The sequence below is a fragment of the Artibeus jamaicensis genome, unplaced genomic scaffold (genome assembly GCF_021234435.1).
Source record: "Artibeus jamaicensis isolate MK-2021 breed Jamaican fruit bat unplaced genomic scaffold, CSHL_Jam_final scaffold_1689, whole genome shotgun sequence".
Taxonomy (NCBI): domain Eukaryota; kingdom Metazoa; phylum Chordata; class Mammalia; order Chiroptera; family Phyllostomidae; genus Artibeus; species Artibeus jamaicensis.
The window spans coordinates 10,730,855-10,737,950 of record NW_026522029.1 but is presented as its reverse complement, the minus strand read 5'-3'; positions in this window follow the sequence as shown (position 1 = coordinate 10,737,950).

Genomic DNA, 7,096 nt, shown 5'->3' with positions numbered 1-7,096 from the left:
AGACAGTGACTTCTCTCCAGCTCTGACAGTCCTGGACGGCATCTCCTTCCAACATCAGGCTAACAAAAGCAACAAAATTTAATTTTATGAATTAACGCCCTTTTAAAATTTTTACCTATATACCACTGTACAGGTGGTATACAGGTATACCTGTGTTTCATCTGCACCGAAACCCGTTGTTTAATACAGCCACCCCCATTAATGATCTCAGCCAGGTCTCCTGGGTAACTCGCTGCTGCTTCCACGTCAGCACTTTTGATTCACCTTGCACTTCGATGTTGGGGAGACGGCTTCTCTCCCTGAACCTCATAAACTGACCTCTGCTGGCTTCAGGCTCTTCTGCAGCCTCCTCCCCTCTCTCAGCCTTCACAGAATTGAAGAGAGTCGGGGCCTTGCTCTGGGCTAGGCTTTGGCTTTGCAGAGTGTTGTGGCTGGTTCGGTCTTCTATGCAGACCAGTAAACCTGTCTCCACACCAGCACTAAGGCCCGGGCACTTTCTTATCATTGGGGAGTGGCCCTTCTCAGTCCCTCCAAGAACTTGTCCTTTGCATTCACAGCTTGGGTGTTTGTTTGGTGCAAGAGGCCTTGGCTTTTGCGATGCCACCTTCACTGAGCTTAACTTTTTCTAGCTTTTGATTTAAAGTGAGAGACGTGTGACTCTCCCTTGCACTTGAAACTTAGAGGCCATTGCAGTGTTATTCACTGGCCTGTTTTCAGTTGCTGTGTTTTGGGGAGCGGGGAAGTGTGAGGGGGGAGAGATGGGTGGGTGAAGGCCGGTCGGTGGAGCAGTCAGAACGGACACAGTATATGATCTGTAAATTATTACTGCCTTATCATGGTTTTCCAGTTGTGCTTTTTCCAAGGGCTGGGGTGAATATGCAGCAAGTGAGCATCTAGAGTGTTTCCCTTCAGGGGACACTCTCAAGGTAACGCAGGTGCCCCTCACCTCACCTGAGTCACAGCCCTGCCTTCCGTTAGTAACGTGGACAACGTCTGCAGAACCCAGACGGGTCAGTCCTCAAACGCAGGGCGGTGCACCCAGGTCGCTGTTGGAGATGATGTGCAAAGTATGTAGCGTGCAGATGAGACCCCTTCAACACCACATCGAGACACACAAAGGCTTTTGGAGAAAGTAAGGATGCCTCCTACGCACCGCAGACTCAAGAGGCCTGCCCTGGGTGCTCAGATGTGGTGACTCTTTGCTCTTTACTACTGTATAAGGAAATGCTTCCCCTGGTCAGTAATGGAGGTTTTTAATAAACTTCACCTGTAAGTCAAAAGGCGTTTCATTACCTTTAACTTCCTTACCTAACGCCTATGAAACAAAAGCAGTGCTGTCACTAGGACAGTTCAGTAGACAGGAGAGCTGACCAGTGAATTAGACACGCGAGAGAGGGGACTGATGATTCTTCGGGGAATGGAGCGCCTGCCCCCACACACGCGCAGGAGCAAACTGCAGTGCGGGCACAGCACTCACAGGAAGGGCGGGGGGGGGGGGTGTCTCAGACCAACCACCACCACCTGACAGTGTGGAGACCGGGCCGGGGAGGGAGGCCCTGTACCTGGAATGCCGTGGGGAGTCGGGAGGTGAGGCTTCAGAGCGTCTGTGGTTCACAGACAGACGTTCTAAGGACATTATATCTATTAAAAATGTACGTCAGAAGAAGGGTATTTGACAACGCAGGAAGAAATCTTAATTTTAAAATAACGACATAGCACCAGTACACCATTTACGTAGTAGTTAATATACCAGGATCTTTGAAAATTCAGAAATTCAAGAGGGAAACCTGAGCAACAGACGCCTTTATCACATGGAACAGCATCCCAGAGTTAGGGAAGCACTCGGTGCGGCGGCCCCCGCACTGAGACGAGGCTCGCTGCAGACGGGGGGTGGGCAGGCGGGTTACATTTGCGTTGCATTCCTTCTTCAAAAAGATACTCGAAAAGCGTTTTTGGCAAAATGTTAACATCTCTTAAATCTGGGTCTTGAGACATGGAGTTTTTTTTTTAATTATGTTTTTCTGTATGACCAATATAACCAAAATGAAAATAAAACAGTGTGGTGGAATACCTCTAAACCAGTTTCTCAGCTATTTTTTTTTATTATTGTCCCTCCCAAAGGAGGGATTTTAAATCGCCCTGTACGAGATTGTACGGTCACAGTGTACTATGTGTCTGTTTTTAAACTGCATGTGCCTGTCCTGTGGGTAAAGGAGAAAGATTTTTCTTCCTCCCCTAACCCAGGAACTAAACAGCCGCCCGTGATTTGGAAGACGAATGATTCTGTACCATTAAACATAACAAGTCATGCAAAGTATATTCTTTGACCTTGCCTGAATTAAACTGCATATCAGTAACAGAAAATTTTGAAAGGTCTTTGGAATTCCTGGGCGTTAAATAACAGATTTTAAAATAATGCATTAATAAAAAAAAAAGAACAGGATTCTTAAGGGAATTGAGAAAATAATAGAATTTGAATGGAAATGGAAATACAACATAGAAATATGTGGCATACAGCCACAGGAATGTTTAAAGGGGATTTGATAATATTGGAGAAGAATGAAAGTCACAGATTGGTGATTTACATTCTACCTTAAGGAACTAGAAAAAGAAGAACAAATTAAATCCAGAGCAAGTGGGAAAAGGAAATAATAGAAATAAACACAAACCAATAACTTGTAAACAGAAAACTGAACCCATCATGGTAATCAAAACTAGTTCCTAAAAGATCAGTAAAATTGAGGAATTCCAGTTAGATTGCTAAGAAATATAAAAGACCCCCCCCCAAATTGTAAGAATATAATAATGCAATATTTGGAACAAATTTGTTTTCATAAATTTGACGACTTCGGTGAAGTGGACCAATTTCTCGAAACTGACAAACTACCAAAGCTTATTCAAGAAGTAGGTGACTTAAAACAGTCTTATATCTATTTAATAAATTTACTTAGTAATTAAATTTTCTGCAAAGAAAACTTACGGCTAGGTAGTTTCACTGATGAGTTCTGCCAAATGCTAAATGTAAATGAACTATTTTATGGAAGAGAACACTTTGAAATTCATTTTACGTGACCTGTATTACCTTGATACTGAAATCAAAAGTACAAGAAAACTACATGTCACTGCTTTCTCATGAGTATGGATGCAAAAATCCCCAACAAAATATTAAATTAACCCAGCAGTGTGTAAGAAAAGGGTTATCCATTGTGATCAAATGAAGTTTATCTTGGGGAGTTCAGATTAGTTCAGATTCTGAAAATCCACTGTAATCCACCACGTCAACAGAGTAAAGAAGAGAAAACATAAATGCAGGAAAAGCATTTAACAAAATTAAACATCCATTCATAAAAACTCAGTAAAGCAGGGACATAAAAGAGCTCCCTTAATCTGTTGAAAAATATTCACAAAACCTTTAGCAATCCTAATACTTAAGGGTTAAAGGCTGGACTTTTTCCTCCTAAGATTGAAAAAGGTCAAGGAAGTATGCATTCACCACTCCTTTTCAACATCTCTGCATAAACCAAGAAAGAGAAAAGCCATACAGTTTGGAAATGAAGACATAACATTGACCTTATTCAGAGATGACATGTAGGAAATCCCAAGGAATTAAAATGTTCCCACAACTAACATGAGTTAGACAAAGCTACAAAAGTAAAGATGCAGAAATCAATTGCATACCTATATACTAGCAATAAGCAACTATATTTTGAAATTTGTCTAGAAATATCACTTGCGATAGTACCAAAGCTGAAATAACTAGGTATAAATCTACCAAAAATATGTACTAAACTTCTGTAGTGAAAACCATCCCTTTTTGATAGTAAAAGAAGAAAAATGGAGAGAGATAATGTATACATGGGTCAAAAGACTCATGAGTCTTAAGATGTCAACTCTTTCCAAATTGACTTATTCCCATTCCAAGATTCTGTTTTGTTGATGTTGTCAAACTGATTCAGATTTTCTTGGAAAAGAAACAGAGCTACAATAACTAGCACAATTTTGAAACAAACAACAACAACAACAAAAAACCTGGATGACTTAGACTACCTAATTCTAATACTTATTGTAAAGCTAGAGTTTTCAAAATAGTGTGTTTTTTGCACAGAAATAGAGAAATAGATCATTGAAACAGAGAAGTCCAAAAGTAAACTCACAGGTACAGTAAATTAATTTTTCACAAAGGTGGGATGGCAGTTTAATGGAATAAGGGTAGTTATTTTAACATATGCTAGAATAATTGGACACCTGCATTTAAAAAATGCATTTCTTAAACCTTAGACAAAAATTCAGTCAAAAAATGGATCATAGACCCAATTGTAAACCTATAAACTCAGAAAAAGAGTCAGATAAAATCTGCATGATCTTGCTTGGACAGGAAGTTCTTACACACAAGACCAGAAGTTTGATCCATTAAAACAAAAAGATAAATTGGATTTCATCCAATAAAAATATTTTTTTTCCCCGAAGACACTAAAAACATGAAAAGGCAAGCTGCAGACTTGGAAAAATCTTTGCAAAGCATAATTTGACAAACACTGTATCCAGAATATGTGAAGAACTTTCAAAACTCAATAAAAATAAAACAAAGAACACCTCCCCTAGAAAATGAACAATGAATTGGAAGACACTTCATCAAAGGTTTACAAATGGCAAATAAGCCTATTGTAAGGTGCACAACATTGTGCATTAGACAAATACAAAATAGAGCCACAGGAAGGTAGCACTACACACCTGCTGGAACGGCTTAAAATCGGGCAGCACCAAGACTTGTTAAAAATAGGGAGTCACTGCAGCTTTCATGTATTGCTTATGCGACCAGAGACTTGTACTTCTGCTCTGCAAAAGAGGGGGAATTTTGTTATGAAGCTAAACATACACTTACACATGACCTAGCCAGCATCTGTCTAAAGATTTATCCAAGTGAAACAAAAATAAATGTTGACACAAAAACCTGTATGTGAGGGTCCTAAGGACATGCTGGGTGGGAAGCACCAGGAATTCCTCTAACGAGACAGCAATTGCACTGTTGGAAACTGCCTGTCGTAGTGTGGAACTCTGGAGGCCAACAAAGGCTTGTGGATTCCAGGGGAAGTCTTGGGCGGTAAATTGCAGTTAATTTCATTCAATTTCAGCTCTTAGCATAGTAGGAGCTATCCATGCCCCTCCCCCAGCCATGTGGTAGGCCACTGTGCGTGTTTACCCAGGGCAGCTGGCACACAGCTAGCTGGTGGGAGTCAGGATAGGCAGAAGGAACCTTGACCTGTACATGGTGGGGCCCTGTGCTCTGAGAGCTACTTCTGATCAGAGGTACAAAGGGGGGGTGGGCAGCCATGCACGGTGGTTGCACCTCCCATTCTTGTAAGCCCACCTCCCCTCTGCTCAGCCTTTTCCTGCCCCCCTCATTTTTTCCTTGCTCTCCTTTGGGAAGCCAGGCATTAAAGACAATACATTAAAAAACAAGTGTATATATAAGGAAAATTAGAAATGTAGTGTGTATGCAAAGGGAAGGACTCAAAACAGATCTGAGAAGACCTTAGGTTTTATACCTCAGGCTGATCCAAAATAATCAAAAACCAAGAATGATTAAAAAGAAAATCCACCAAACCCTGGGAAGGCAGAGGATCTGAATTTCAGAGTTACCATATTATTAAATTCAAATGTCCAGTTTTCAGCAACAACAAAAAAAACACATGCAAAGAAACTGGAAAGTATGGCTCATTGGAAAGAAAAAAAAAAGAAAATCGAACTGTCCCTGAGAAATACCTGATTGCAGGCACACTAGACAAAGAAAGTAAAAAAAAAAAAGTATATATATGAACAAAATGGAAATAGCAATAATAAAGAGAAAACTTGTAAAGACACCAAAGGAATTCTGGAGCTGAAAAGTACAGCACAATAACTAAAGTGCAAAACTTACTAGAGGAATTCCAAGGAAGATTTGAGTGGGCAGAAGAAGCAATCAGCAAACTGGAAGGTAGGACAATGGAAGTGCCTGAGTCTGAGGAGCAGAAAGAGAAAAGATGGAAGGAAGTAAAGCTAAGGGACCCGTGGGCCACCTTCGAGCTGACCAGCACAGACTCTGGGAAAGTCCCCGGAGGGGAGAGAGAAAGAGGCGGAGGATACTTGAAGAAATAGTGGCGGGAAACTGTCCAAATCTGGTAACAGTTATGAGTGTAAACACCCAAGGAACTCAACAAATCCAAAGTAGATGAATTCAGAGACCCACACTGGGATATATACTCAAATTTTTGAAAGAGAGAATCTTGAAAGCAAGTGAAAGAGAGGTGGGTTATCACAAACAAAGGATCCTCAGTAATTCTAGCAGCAGGCGTCTCCTCAGAAACCTTCAAGACCAGGAGGCAGTAAGCTAATATATTCAAAGTGCCAAAAGAAAAACAAAAACCTTAACTAAGAATCATACACCATAAAACCATTCTTCAAAAGTGAGAGAGAAATAAGACATTTCCCAAAAAACAAACCTGAGGGAGTTGGTTACAACTGGGCCTACCCTGGAAGACATGCTTAAGGGACCCTTGCAGGTGAAATGAATAGACACTAGACAGGAACTCAAAGCCGTGTGGAGGAGCACAGATCTCAACAAAGGAAATACATGTGTGTAGTAAAAGCTAGCATGACTGTAGCAGTGTGTTATAAGCACAGTTGTTTTCTACATTATTTAAGAGGCTAATGCATTTAAAATAATTATGTGTGGGGGCACACACACGTAATTAGTACATGAAGATGTATTTGGGGGACTTCAAAATGAGAAGGAGGGGGAACAGCACTGTAATGCAGGGTTGTCTGCTCTTGAAGTCCAGGAAATGAGGGACCAACAAGCTGTAATACATACAGAAAATGGTGAAAATGACTGAGGTAAGTCCCTCCTATTCAGTAATTACTTTAGGTGTAAATGAACTAATCTTCAGTTAAAACACAGAGATTAGGAGACTGAATAAAAACATATGATCCAACTATATGCTGTCTACAAGACTCGGTTTTGAAGACAAATAGATTTAAAGGGAAATAGAAAAAAAAATCCCATATCCATTGAAATGAAATGATTCTTGAACAACCAATGGACCAAAGAAGAAATCAC